This window comes from Epinephelus fuscoguttatus, linkage group LG8, assembly GCF_011397635.1.
Source record: "Epinephelus fuscoguttatus linkage group LG8, E.fuscoguttatus.final_Chr_v1".
In the NCBI taxonomy this organism is placed as follows: domain Eukaryota; kingdom Metazoa; phylum Chordata; class Actinopteri; order Perciformes; family Serranidae; genus Epinephelus; species Epinephelus fuscoguttatus.
The window spans coordinates 35590515-35605877 of record NC_064759.1 but is presented as its reverse complement, the minus strand read 5'-3'; the positions used below and the strand labels follow the sequence as shown (position 1 = coordinate 35605877).

Below are 15363 nucleotides of genomic sequence, written 5' to 3'. Positions count from 1 at the left end.
TTTTGGCTGTATCACAAGAATTAAGTGCATTTGACTGTCTCCATTAAAGTCATGTGACATTGCATTTGGATATTCTTTTCTTCTCGATTGTTCTGTATTCATGTTCCATTTGTTTAGCTAAAAATGCAGAATGTACAAAATTGGTATTTGGCTTTGACCTTGTCACTCCCTGCAAGGATACACCAAGCTCAGCTCAGGAAAACTTACTCAAAGCCCACAGGTGAGTGCTGGGATTAGTTTTGCATTCATGGTTGATACTGAAGTACATTAAATTAACGTTTAAGTTAAAGTAAGTAGCTAATGTTATGTTGAGCACACTGGTTTTCTGCTTGACCCATCTTGCAGGCTTGGTTGTAACCATTTAAAGATTTACAATGAACAGACCATTGTTTTGTTCTGTCACTCAGAACAAACTGGTCATAAAATGTCATTCCTCCTTTTGAAGTGCCTGTGATCAGTCGTCTATTAGCAGATTTGGTGTGGTTCCATTTCATTTTTGGAATCGGTGTTAGATAATGGACATTCCTCAGTTTTAGATCATTTCCTGCTGTGCAGTGGGAGTAAAATGATAATTAAATGTACGCTGTTTGTGTTTGAAGAATTGAGTTAGCTGTGGTGACAGTTAACAGGTCATTTTAGCTCAGTTAAGCAGCAGATGAAGAACAAGGCGCTGAACTCCAATTATCTGGGAAACATGATGCCTGTGTTTTGCTTAAATCTACTTCTCTATATCCCAAATTTGCACCAAAAATACTATATTATGCACAAAATCTATTTAATTTAACTAGAAAAATGCACTCAGTTGAGTGTAGATCTCCTGCAGGTGTAAATGAGGGCATGTGTGGAACTAGGAAGTGCAGGACAGTAGTGGCTGGGAATAGGGATTTATTCATCTTGTATTGTGCCTAACTTTGGTGGATGATAACATATCAGGTATGGATATAATTTGCAGATGCTCTGGCTCAAAATGAGACCAAACTTATTAGTGGATGTCAGTTTTTGAGCTACAACAATGGCCAAAATGTGGCCAGTAAGCAAGGCTTGTTATTTACTGAGCCCATTGCCCTTAATGCCTTTTACGATGTAATTTTGTTGCTTACTTGCGGCCCCTACTGGCTGGGTAAGTGGAGTGAAGAGTTAGCAGTCAATGATGGTATAATACAGTCAAAAAAACAGGCTTTTCAATAATTGTGAATCAGGGCAACTACAAAAAGTCCTTGAGCATAAATTCAAACACGTGCATGCAAAAAATAGGCTAGTGGGTCCAGTAGTAGGCTATTAGAGATTAGCTGCAGACAGACAGACCGACAGAAAAATATGCCTATGCACACACACACACACACACACACACACACACAACTTAACAAAGGATCCCCTCCAGGCTTATGCCTGGCTGAGATAATTAAAATGACCTTTGTTGTCAAAATAAAGTTCCAGTAAGAAATTTGCTGCAAAATTTTAACCCTACATATTACAGATGATGCAGACCTGCACGGGACTAAGAATACTATTGTCTACAATGGCGAGTATAGCATTGACAGCGGTTGCAAGGGCATAAGTAAATCATTAAGTCTACATTGGATATTGGCTCATTTGTATGGTATAGGTCTTTCAGCACTATCATCAATGCATAAACCTACACCATAACAATGACCCAGTGGAGCCATGTGGTTCCTCCTGACACGAGCAGACCTTGTCTACTTCTATCTCAGTGGCAAAAGAACCTTGTTTGAGGATGTTTTTCCTGCCGAGCTTCATTAAGCCAGCCTTGTGTTTCAGCTTAATTGTCTCTGTGCGTGCAGAGCATCCTGACAAACACTATCAGCATCCAAGCATGTAATGGATTGAGGCGAATCCCTCAGACAGACAGAGGGACAGCAGGTATCGCCGGTGCTCGGGTGTGCATTTTTGCTGAAAGCTGCCGGCCGTAAAACAACAATGACACAGGGGCAATGAGTTCGGCCTAACGCATGCAGCTTTAAGTTGAGGGCTGACAGAGCTATTTCACACACACAACAGAGATGAGCTAAGCATGTACCCAGTGCATTGTTAACACAAACAACTGCAAACACATCAGACCAAATATGCCGAAGCAAACAGAGCAAATTCTATCCGCTGCATCAAATCCATACTGCTTTAGATGTAAATTTAAATCCTCCCTGACGCCCGGTTTATGAATGAGGAGAGGAGAAGGTAAATAAAGATGTGCTGGTTCCTGGATGAAATCCAGAGTGTGAGCAGGAGAAGCGGAGTATTGATCAGAGGCAGGATTAGCTGGCCCAGCATGCAGCTAAATCAGTAACAGCCATGAAGGAGCACAGAGGAAAGAAAACAACACAACACCAGCCATGCAACACAGAAGGTATAGCTCAGATATTTCAAAGCTTTTGCTTTTCCAATACGCCTCAGAAACATTCAAGAAAGAGCAGGAAAGGCTGAATTCTGGCCACTCTAAACAGCTCAGATAGTGTAGGCAATACTTTGTATAAATCAATTTCTATTGTTGGGTATGTTGACCATATTGATACTTGCCATTGGCTTGAAGGGTGAACAGTTCACTTAAATGCAACTGCACACCATTTCTCAGTGTGTAAAAATGTCCGGTGCAGCTTAAATACAGAAAATGTCCATGTTTCCTTACATTAAAGCACAAAGTAAAGCACTCAGTGAAGAGAAACCAATGCCTATTTTGAAATTATGAATATTTGGTGGGTATTAAATTCTAATATAGTCCAGTAGCTGCAGTGGCATTTCAATCAGGGACTGATTCGCTGCAGCGATATGACTCATCTTCCCTTCTGTTCTCCACTCCTGTCCCCTGGTTGTCCCATTGTCTGCACCTCACCATTGTTTACATCTCTCCCCCTCCGGTCCCTCATCTCTCCTTTCTACCCAATTCATTTCCTTGGCTGTGTCTGGCGGCGCACACAGAGCCTGATTGCAGTACGTTTCCTGAACTAATAGGGGTCACATTAGCCTGGCAGGAAACACAATGCCATTATGGAAATGTTCAGTCAATTACTTGGCAACGAATAAACACCCTCTCTGTCATTTTTTACTCTCATATTTGCGTTGGGCTTATAGTTGCAATGCATGATTATTATCTGCTCAGGGGCATCTTAACTGCATCTCCTGGAGGAACTCGGCAATATGCTTGAGGTCAGTTGTGTCATTGCTGGATTGTTGGGTTGCACTGGATGAGAGCATTTCCCCTGCAAATAACACATCACAATGTAAATTTTGCCAGTCAGTTGTCAGTGGAAAGGGATAATGGATTCATCACATTGGATTTCAATGTCTACATATCGTGTGGCCTTAATTGTATTCATGTATCAACACTATCTTCAGGGAAATTTAGACTTAAGAATAACAACAAATTTATGTTTAAATTGGACAATGTATTTCTTTTTAGTGACTGGATTGATTTAGATGGAGAAGCTAAAAATATAACTATATATAAAAGTAAAATAACTAACACATTAAGGGGTTCAAAGCAACTAATGGATCAGAGTTCTCCAGTTTACTTCCTCATTTCCCACCATCTAATAAAGCACCAGGAGGCTCATTCTAGTCTGAATCATAACAGCTATATCTTTTACAGACAGCGTGCTTTGGGTAATATTATCTATGCTTATGAGAATGCCACTGCAATGAGGTTAAAATATGGAAGACTATAAATGTTTCTTAAATTACCATTTCCACTAAACAGAATACAAGCTCTGGCTGAGTCCCTTTAATGTTTTATTAAAACTTTTTTAATTTGGTCCCATAATGAATTTGAATACACAATAACAAGGTTAAAAAAAAAAAAAAAAAAAGAGCTCCCTGAAACACTAATGGCTTGAGGAAATTGTTGTACAGTTCTTAATATATACTATGAGATATGATGGAGACATGGGCTCATGTACAAAATGTTAAATTTTTCCCATGGTACATTTGAATTAAGCTGGTAAGGCTAGACATTGCGTAGAAAACTATTTCCACCAGCTTTTACAGACTTTTTGACTCTTGGCAGTCAGAAATTAAAGCATATTATTTAAGGGCGAGGAAAAAAATGGATTCTTTAGATGCATTGTGATTCTCTCTTGAAAGGTTACGTCTCCATGCAGAAAAGTCAATAATTCTAAATGTAAAAGCCAATTCTTGCCAATTTGACTGCCTGTAGCAATTGCAGCAAATGTAAGATAGAGCTCTATGTTGTTACAGCTGACACAATTGGATGGTAAAAAGTAACAGATGTAAAGAAATGCCTCATGTTTATGACGCAGCAAGCAACCACACAGTGAGGAGAAGGTCATGTATAGAAATCAAAAATTTTGACGATAAAAGATGCATCAATAATCGTTTTATAATAGCTCTCATGAATAGCTCTCTGAATTTAAATTGAATAATCTAGCAATGAGACATGTCTGAAGGGTCCTACTCCTATTGACTGTGAATACAGAGAACACAGACAGTCCAAAATCCTGCTGAACAATTTTGCAACTTCCTGTACCAAAAGAGAAATCAGCGCTCATCAAAAACGTTGTGCCTTCATTAATTAATCTGTGAAGAGAAGGTAGTTAAACAAAAGAAAGATGCTAAATTTAAATGACATATTGGAGACACGTGGGAAGTAAAGTAAAAAATAAAAAAAATTTTACAAAAACTTTAAAAGAGGGAGGAGAATGTGAAGAAAAAGTGAGACATTTTGGAAAACACCCTTGTTTATGTTGTTGCCCAGGGTAAGATGAGAAGATCGATACCACTCTCATATCTTTACACTAAATACGAAGCTAAAACCAGCAGACCGTCTGTTCAGCTTTTGCTGCTGGCTCTAGCCTCATTTAAATCTTCTCTTCTAAATCTTGACAAGAAAGCAAATGGCAACATGTCAAACTACTTCCAAATTCATCTCTCGTTAAGATGAACCGTAGCTCTGCAAAGATATAAAGATATTCCAAGGTCTGAATTTTAGTCAAAAAAATCTCACAAGTGTCAATCTTAGGAAGTAGTCTTGAATCAAGGTTTACTCTCTGGCTTTTTCAGAGCTTTCAAGTAAAAGAAACTGGCTCATTTGTCATCACATGATTTCAGTGTGGAACATTAGTCATCTGATAAAAAATGGTTGTACATGGGGGAGATCATAACCCTAGTGGTCTGTGGTGCTACATATGGATTAGGCCCATCACAATAAGTACTTTGTTTATTGTATGATATAATGTCCCAGAAATAATATATAATATATAATAATAATAATAATAATAATAATAATAATAATAATAATATTTCAATTTCATGCTACTGATGGTGATAATATAATGCAAGTAATCCATTTCAAAGAACAATTATTTTTTTAAATTAATTAATAAAGAATGTTCAGACACTTGAACTAGAATATGACAAAAAATTACATATTTTTTAAAAGTAATAAACACCTTAATATATGCAAAAAGTATACGTAAAATTAGCGTAACTTTAAAGGAGTAGTCCAAAATCACTCAGTTTGAGATTTAATACAAAATTTGCCCAACAAACTACTACTAGACAAGCTTAGTGATTTCCGGGAACACTGCAGTCACCTCCATGATACAGCCAGGGTGCTGGTGGATTTACGGAGTGGAGGATGAAGTTGTTGGAGCATAAAAAAAAAATACTATAAACAACGGACTTCTTGGCTTGTTGCCAAGGGTTGGCAAAGTAAATAAGGACTATTAAGACTGTACCTCTCACTCCAAAAGTGCAGCTGCAGGCTACTGGTAAGCTACGCTGTGTCGTCTTTTACGTGTTGTTTTAAGTGGGCAGGAGTGTAGAGAAAAAAACAGAATTAACGCCTTGTGATTGTATGCCTCCGCGCACCAGTTATGGTTAACATCCATGTCTGTCACAGTCACACTGAAGTTTATTTAAAGTTTGTTTGACCTTTTTGTCATCATTGTCATCAATGTCATCATTTCATCCGTTATCCTATTAGACTTTTTTTGTAAAATTTTGTCAGAATTAGCAGGCATGAATTACTGAGTTTTGGCCAAAAACATGTTTTTTTTAAGGTCACTGTGACCCCAAATTCTAATCAGTTCACTGTTGAGTCTCAGTGGATGTTTGTGCCAAATTTGAGGAAACAAACTCAAGGCATTTTCAACATCATGTTCACGAGAATGAGGTGGATGCAAAGTCACAGTGACCTCGACCTTCGACTGTCAAAATCTAATAGGTTCATTGGTGAGTCCAAGTGGATGTGTGTACCAAACGTAAATGTAGTTGTTCTTGAGATATCAAGTTCAAGAGAACGGAACGTACAGAAGTAGGGACGGACGGAAAACCCAAAAACATAACGCCTCAAGCCGACGGTAAGGGAACCCCTGCTGTTTACTGTGGCATCATGTTGGTTAAAATGCTGGCGATATTCTTATGTAAACAAACACACATGTAAACACAACAGGCAATATCGAGGTCAGCAAAATGATCGAGGTCACGTCCACATATGTTTGACAAGCTGATAATGTAAGAGGCCTGGTCGGGATGATAATGACACCTGAGGCAGTTCTGACGGTCTGATCAGTTGCGACACCCAACAGTTGCGTCCCTATTTTTAATAAAGTCAGAATAATCTGCGGTATAGACAGATGTAGAATCCTAGAGAGTTCCCTCTTGGAACATTTTCCTCAATTCCTTCAACTTTCAAGCCCACATGAGAAACACTATCTCCTGCACATTACATAAAAACATGTCATACTGTAGCTCTAATAGAAGGCACAGTCAATGAAAGGGTCGATGAAAAAATGAACCACTTAAAGCGATATTGACATGTGGGGCCTAGCAACAAAGTCATTCCTCACACCAAGGGAGCGATTCTCTTTTCTTACTTGCTTGTGCAATATAACATCATTCCAGTCAGGAACTACACAGCCCCATGAGATTACATTATGCCAAGAAAACTACTGAGAATCTCTTCTTCACAGGTCACCGTTTACCCAAAATAAACCTCTGTCTTCCTAAGTAGATCTATTTCTGTCTGTGAGTGTTCCTGAGGTTTCTTCGTGCATGGAGGCTGCACATGACGATGACAATGGTGGGGAGAAAAAAAAAAGAGAAAACCTCAGCTTTCCAGCAGAGTAGCTCATGGCAAGGTATGTACGGGAGCTAGAACACTGTCAGTTTGAGTTAAAGACACGTACACAGTTGAGTTGGGGACTGCTTTCTGCTGAGTCACTCCACTGTGTGATATTAGGCTGACAGAGACAAATGCCCGTGGAGTATCAGTCAAAAATGACCCCATCCCCTTGCTTTGATTCAATTAGCTTTCAAGCAGTGTCCCAAAGTGGAACCAAAGGCAATGTTCGCTCAACTTAAGTCATGGGGCCAAATCAGATTTTAGTTTGCTGACAGCATCGCCTTCTTCCCATCAAGTTACGTGGCACTGGTTTTGTGATGTATGTCATCTGGCTCTCACATTATCACTCCATTGGCAAGGAAGGAAACATACTCAGAACATGCCCTTAATTTACCCCGACAGCTATTTCGGTGATAAGTTTGGTCGTTAAAGTAAAATTTGCAGATTTATCAGAAAACGTCTGCCTGTGCAGGGGAGGAAAACGGTAGCACGGAGGAAATGAGCTGAGATTCATCACTCTCAAACCAGTTCGAGGGAAACCGATTTAATCACTTTATGAAACATCAACATCCAAACAGTGCTTCCGCCATCCTTTATCCTATCCATATAATCAGTGATTAGGGTTACATGGCCGGCCCCCGATGCATCGTGGGCCAAGTAGACTGAGAGGAGGCAGAATAAGAGGGTGGTTTGCTGCTATGCTCCAGAAAGGGGGAGGAGACATGGGGTGGGGGGGTGGGGGTTCACTGGGTTGGGTTCCTGTGGCTTAGCATGGCAAATCCTCTGTAATCCTCTAACCAGTCCCATGGCGCTGTTTACTATATGTAGGTAAAGCTATTATGGACCCAGACCAAGCCTGTCCTGCTACTGTGCGAGCTACATCCTACAACTGCTTCCTCCAGTCCTCCACTATTGTTCACCTGTTCTTTTAAGAGGACTGCTGAGGCTGTTTATCCTCCGTAAGTCTCTTTTGAGATTATCATCATCAGACAGTGGAATAACAGTGAGGCAGCCAGACAAAAGAGATAAAAAACACATACAGAGGGGCGAAGAAACAAATCATTCCTCAGGGTATTTATACCAAAAATGAGGGAGGGCTGCAGGGGTGCTGCTTTTTGGCCTGCAGTCTGGCTGCGTGATCACAGCTGTCTTTACATACAAAGTAAAATTATAGCTGCTGCGCAGCGATGGGTCGGGTCCAAGCATTTAAGGCAATTCTGAGCAACAAGCAGAAGAATTGGAAGACATTTAGGAATTTAACAACACAATCTGCCTTTTGCATCAGTGGGGCTTGAACTCACAACCTCTGAGACTAAGAATCAATTTCTATCTCACTGAGCTAATTAGTCAGTGACAATTCATGTGTAGCTTCACAAATTGACCAAGCCAGACGTGCAGGTTTAGCAGCCGTCCATGCATGGAAAAGCAGATTTCAAACCACTGTGAAAAATTCAGTTATCGAAACAAAAATCTGAAAACACACATATTGCATCTAGACAGCATGGAGATGTTGGTAATTTATTTTAACAATGATTGATTTGCTCCATAAGTGAAAATCTGATGTTTAAAATTGCCATTTTTACATTGACTCCAATTGTTCACATTAGAGCAAAATTCAAAATGCTGTCAAAAATTCAGTTTTTGAGATAAAATTCTGAAATTTGCCACACATCATCTACCATGCCTCCAGAATTTTGTCATTTTTTTCATGAACATTGGAGATTTATTTAGCAAGAATTTGCATGTATATTTTTATAGTACCGTTTACAGTCAAACATTCAAAAATCTGAGAAGCGTAGTTTTTGTAGGGCAGTCTGAAGATGCTCTGTAGCAAGTTTGGTGTAAATTGAGCAAAAATTGTGGGAGGAGATAGGTTTAAGGTTCTGAAAAAATCAGAGTGATGAACTTAATAATTTTTAATAGGTTTAAGTGTACAAAAGTTTCTTCAGTATTGGGGCTACAGTTTGATGGAAGTTGTGAAGTTGTAGTACGTATGGTTGACTTTTTATGAATTTTCAAAGTTTTGAACTTTAGACGCCTGCTGTAGCGCCACCATCAGGACTATTGGCTTGAGTTTACAGCTGAGGATATCTGGCATGAGACTGTACCTTTGTGCAAAGTTTAGTGAGTTTTCACCCATGGGAAGTATGATTTCCTCGGAAGAAGAAAGAAGAAAGAAGAAAGAAGAAGAATACCTAGGATTACAATAGTGTCCTGGCAGCTTAGCTGCCCAGACCCTAATGATTATGGAGCCTTTTCTGTGACAACACTCCTGTATGTAAACGTAAGTCATCTGTAGCGAAGCACGTCACACATGACACATAGATGTAGCATAAAAGCATTGTTGTGTCTGGGAATCTGTGTCGTATCTTTGTAAACAATGTCTGAAGCCGGTATGGACCCATAAAGCCACATAATGGAAGAATGAATTTCTTGGAAGCCTTAAAATTCATTTTCAGCTGTACTACTGGAATCACATTACAACAGCAGGCAACAAATCACTGTGTCACTGCCCCTGTCATTATCTAATTGCTTTATGTGGATTCAAGACCCTCCCCTCCTCTGCTCTCCTCTCCTCTGCTCTCCCTCCTTCTGTTCACATTTTGCCAGTTGTTCACGTTTTTGTGTTATTTAATTCCAAAAATTAAATAACACAAAAAGTACAGTCTGTGAGAAACCAATAATTGCAAAAGCTAAAATAAAACTGAATGAATTCCTTCATCTTGCAGTTTAATTGCTGGCACCAAGCCTGAATTGAAATGCACATGCAGCTGCTTGCCAAGATCAGAGGATGTTTATTTCACTACATTCTAAATTAATACCTGTAAGTTTTAAAGAAATGGGATCATTTCAGGTAGCACTGCGGTCATTACTCAATTAATCGATATTCAGAGACAACTATTTTGAGAACCATTTGGTTGATCATGTCATTTTTTCTCCACCAAATACTCTGGTTGCAACATTTTCGATGTGAGAAAGATATTTATAAATCTGAATATCTTTGGTTAGGATCTGTTAGTCAGAGGAAACAAGACGTGATGACCTTGGACTCTAACAATTCTCTTATTGATTCTTGATCAATTTTCTGTGTGGAAATAGTCAGCCTACACAGGTTTTCAGCATCAATGCAACCGTTTTATGATCTCTGAATCTGTCACAATGTAGGACGTTTCTAAAATGGATGAAATCAGAGAATATTTGCACATATTTGTCTTCCTTTAGGTTTTCCTAGTCAAGGAGCAAATCTGCTCTGCCTGCCTATGCGGTGCTAATGTTATTATAACACAGGATATTTACACTCTGTAACAGACGTGCTGCTCAGTTGGGAAGCAGTGGCACTCGTGCGTAGAGTGTCAAATACAAGGCATTCCTGCAATTTAAGCCCATGTTGCGTAAGAAGATCTTTCAGCATACTGCAGGTGTTCCCTCCCTTACTTGAAATTACCACTTTACAGAAGTTTATTTATGAAATGTAGCCACTCTTTGGACTGCTTTCCTCTGCCTCGACTCCCTCTTGTTGCATGTTTCCAGCAGCGTAGATGATGAGTTTAACATCATGGTTTTGCAATGCATAACTGTCAAAAAACATGCTAACATCAATAAAAGGAACTGATAAACTCGGAGGCTAAGACCCTGATGGATAACTAACTGCAAGCTAGTAAACATGAGTGTTAACAATTCAGGATCTAACACCTAAGAAGAGCTGTCCTTACAAATGTTTTATGATGCTCCCAATTTGTCAATTACTTGTTCCGCTACAGGTTTTTTTTTTCATGTTAATCAGCTATTGCAGAATATTGAACAAACTTGTTATGTGAACTGCATAGACTCCCTTTTAAAGTGACTGAGACTGAGCAACTACAAGGTTCTTACGCCGCCTGAACAAAGTGCCTAACAGAGCCAAAACCTTGGCCTGTGATCAGAGGAAAGGTGATTTTGGTTGCAGACAAACCCTCTTTAAGAGATTTATTATCCAAGATTAACATTCTCATGTGGCACTGCCCAGCATCACCCAGCCTCAAATGCGTCTTTATTCTTTTTCACTGCAACAACTTGCATGAGTCTAGGGTTCTGGGGTCTGAACACGGATTAGCACCAGCTGGTTACAAAAGGCAGATTTAGGGCTCTTTCTCCACCAGTGACGGTGACTCCCTCTGGTCTGTTTGACTGAAGAGTTCTCAAAGAACCATTGGAGAACCATATGTATTACAAATAAATATGTACAATAACATTTCCTCACTGGATGCATGGCGCTGTTATAGAATAGATGGAAACCATTAATGACTCAGAGGGACGTTATTCCAGGATCAGTCATGTCTACATAGACTGCAGTATGTAGACACAACAGAATCTCCATGGAACCACTTATATCTGCATGGAGCCACTCAGGGTTATACAGAGACACTAATTTACTTTTATATTATGGAAGGTCAAATTGCATCAGCTCAGTGTAAAAGCAGTTTGTACTAGATACTGCTATAGGAAACACCTCAGGATAAAAACAGCAGCAGCTAAACACTCAAACTAATTTTTCACAAAGCGTGTTTTCAGGAAACATTCTGCCTGGCACAAAGTCAAATCTAATGTTAGTAATTCAGTCTGAATTCGCAGAGATTCTTGGCTCTACCTGAGAGCCGTGCGTGCGCATTAATGAGGTTGCAGAGATGGATGAGATAGTTGCAGCTGTTAAAACACCACATGACTTTAGAGCCTTTCACAGAGGAATTCGAGTGCTAGTGAATTTTGTCGAGGCCACCTCGATAAACATCAAGCCTCATCCTTTACAGCTTATCAGGGCCAGAACAGAGCATCAAAAGCATGAAAGCACAGTTTGACATACTTGAAATATGTTTTATTAGAACTAATTGAATTTGTTTCTTTTTTTTTAAATGCTGTGTATGAAATCATTTTCTACTAAGTGAATGTAGTTCAGTTTCATCAACATGAATCTCAATGCAGTAATCAATTGGTGACAGCAACTGTTCACTGTCGACAGCAGGGTGAAGGATTAATCAAAGCCAGCAGGACCATGCATAATATGATCATGAGAGTCATCATTCAAGGTGTGTGTGTGTGTGTGTGTGTGTGTGTGTGTATCTGTATCTGTGTCTGTCTGTCTGATGGTTCTTCTTTTCTCTAACAAAACAGGTTCTCAATAAGTTGATCTTTATTTCTTGGGATTAGAGCCATTTGAGGATGGCTCAGGAAATTGGTCAGCATTTCGATTTAAAATAATACAACTTTTCCACCAAAATAAAACTGTTTTGTTTTTTTTTTTGTTTTTTTTTTAAAATATGGGGAAACTGGCTACAATAGGCAATAGTTTTTGTTTTTTTCTGGTGTGACAAGTTCGTAGTCAGGGACTGGCCAAAAAAAGGTCAGCAAACAGTAACTGCATGGAAGCCAGTGAAAATGTCATGGTGGTTACTTCTTTTAATCTCTCTCTCTCAAACTCAGTGGCAATTTTGAACAATGTTAGAGCACTGCTTGGACAGACAGAGACTGTATTTTGTGGCGACCTGTCAGTGCATCTGCTGGCAAAGGGGCTGAAATTAGCACATCCACCCGAATGTTGTATTTCCATAACTGCCGATTGGAACTGATTGGAGCTGATAAATACCAGTGACTACCGCAGAGTCATTTGATCCAGGGAGTGAATGCTGATTGTAACCTTTCCCATTACATACAAAAGTCAGATGTTAGCGGGGTTTTGTGCAGTGGGAAAGGGGCTTAAGAGTCTTTGCATTTTTAAAAGTATTTGAGTAAGAGCTAAAACAATCAGTGTTTAATCGACTGGTCAACTGACAATAAAATGAATCAGCAACAACTTTTTTAGTTTCTTTAAAAGCAAAAATGCCATATCACCTAAAGTTCCAGCTTCTCAAAGGTAAAGATTTGCTGCTTATCTTTACATCATATTATAAATTAAATATCTTTGGGTTTTGGACTACTAGTTGGACAAATATATGTCATATATGTTACCGTAGGCAGCGGGAAAACTGACTGGCTGGATTAACTGGAAGTGAAAACAATTGTTATTTGCAGTTGTAGTTGGAGGAGCTCATTTTTAGAGACTATTTTTATATGGATTCATGGCAACCTTAAAATGAACAGAAGCCTTGGTGATCAGAAAAAAGTCTCTGTTTTCTAGCTAATATGAATCAAGCAAAACAATACAAGCCATGATCATCACAACACGAGTCATATCATGACACATTTTCATCAGCACCCAACACTTGTCAACTCCTTCACCTCACTTTGCTGTGAGTCGACCTTGAACATCTCACTGACCTTGAACAAACTACAGAGTGTGTCAGCAAAGCTCAGCGTGTCTCTGGATAGTAATACAACCTCCACTCCTCGGCTCCTTACCTGAACATGCTGACCCCGCTCTGGACTGATATGTTTTATGAGGATGTATAATAAGAGATTAAGGAGCCTGTACAATATATGGGCCCCCGAGGCGGCTCATTCTGCACCTTATGGGGCTATACCTTATTGCGTTATGCAATGCTGTAATAGGCTTAGCTACATGCTACTCTGCAGGGGGGAGTTTTGGGCTGACTCTGATGACTCACTTCATTAAGTCTGCCTTCCCTCAGAGCTTTCTAGTTGCTGAGGAGTGAACTTTCCACTCCCCCACATTAACACTGACCTCAGATGGCATTTACAGTAGAGTAAAGCAGGTAAACATTATCACCTCACTATAAGAGGAAAACATTTCATGCAGACATGCGGGATTATTTCAATATCTGATATGTCTGTTGTACTTTCATGCCTTTCTTTTACCTCCATAATATTCTGTAAACAGTCTACACTGACCTTATGGCACTAAATGGTATCCTTATTCTTCTCTAGTACCTTTAAATGTTCCTGCAATATTCCTGAACGGAGTCCCTACCTACTTTTGCTGGTATATTTGCCCATTAAGATCCTACAGCATAATAAAGGACAGATTATGGCTGATAATATTGAAGAGAAATGGATGTAAGATACCTCTTGATAGTTTAACTACAATTAAACGACATAAATAGCACCCAATGACGCGTTTAGGGACAATTACAGCGACCCCTTCACCTGGATTTCACCTGTACTGTTTGAGAGCATCACAAGAAGCAGCATCCTGGAGGAACTATTTTTAACCCATCCGGGCTCCTGAGCTGCACCAGCTGCACGGAAACACAACACTTTGCAAACATTAAACCTTAATAAGGAAATGACTTATCCCGCCACATCAACATATAAGCCGGGTGAAGCGTTTCGGAAACAACAAACCCGTCGCAGCACACCAGGACTTACCGGCACTTTCACAGAGACATGACGCGAGGGAGCAGCTTCAGATGGTCGCAAACATATTCGGACACACGATATTAGTGTTGGAAGTGAGTCTTCACCAGGCGTGCATCGCGGGAATGTACACACAGGCAGACATGCGGAGTCATTTGACCTTCTCCCAATAGAAACTACCATCGGTGAGACGTAGGAGAGGGGAGGAGCGGACCATACCAAGCAGGCGTCCCGGCAAGGCGAGGGGGGATGAGGGAGAGGGAGAGGGGGAGGGAGAGCTGTCATCCTGGGATGTACTGCAGGAATGAGAATGATACAGTAGTTGCAGTGGAGGATGAAAATAAATGTGGAGCTAGTAGGTGGAAATAGAGTGAAATAGCAGGGTGTAGCAATTTCATTAGCAATTTAATTCACTGCTTCTTCAGTCACTACACAGATCCCATGAGATACTCTGATCAGAGGTTTCACCCTCCCTGCTGTGTCTCCACCCCCATTAAAGGTGCATTTAATTTCATGCTGAAACAAAAACAATGTGTGTAATAGTCAATCCATTTGGAGGTTTTATCCAATTGGTCAGGTTTATGTGAAGAAGGGGCAGCCCAGGTGATCATAGGGCCCCCACAAAATAATTAGGAAAAGGGGCCCCCAATGGTCACTCATACTGGTACATTTTGCACTGACAAATAAAAACCCACTTAAATCTCCCATAAAGGCACTTTACAGTGCAAACCCCTTAAGGACTGTACTACTACTAGTAGTAGTAGTAGTAGTAGTAGGGGGCTAGCTGCAGTGCAAGTTTTTTAAAAAAAATATATACCTAACCCCTTGCCACAGCTCTAAATATTTTTCCTTGAGTTTCCCTGAGTTGCTGGGTTAAAATGCATGACCCTCCCTCCACCATAATAAATAACCATATATCAGTGTCTGGCTGTGATGAATGATTGGATTTTGAACATTTTTAAAGAAAACATGCCTTTTAAATG

The 15363-nt window shown here is 39.8% G+C and overlaps 1 protein-coding gene across 2 annotated transcripts in view; it reads right to left on the bottom strand.

The window, feature by feature from the left end:
* Positions 1-14540, bottom strand: part of oxr1a (oxidation resistance 1a) — a 209276-nt gene extending 194736 nt beyond the window's left edge. For both annotated transcript variants that reach the window (XM_049584533.1, XM_049584531.1), the window contains exon 1: positions 14393-14540. The gene's annotated coding sequence lies outside the window, so the exon portion shown is untranslated. The remainder of the gene's footprint in view (positions 1-14392) is intronic.
* Positions 14541-15363: the final 823 nt, after the last annotated feature.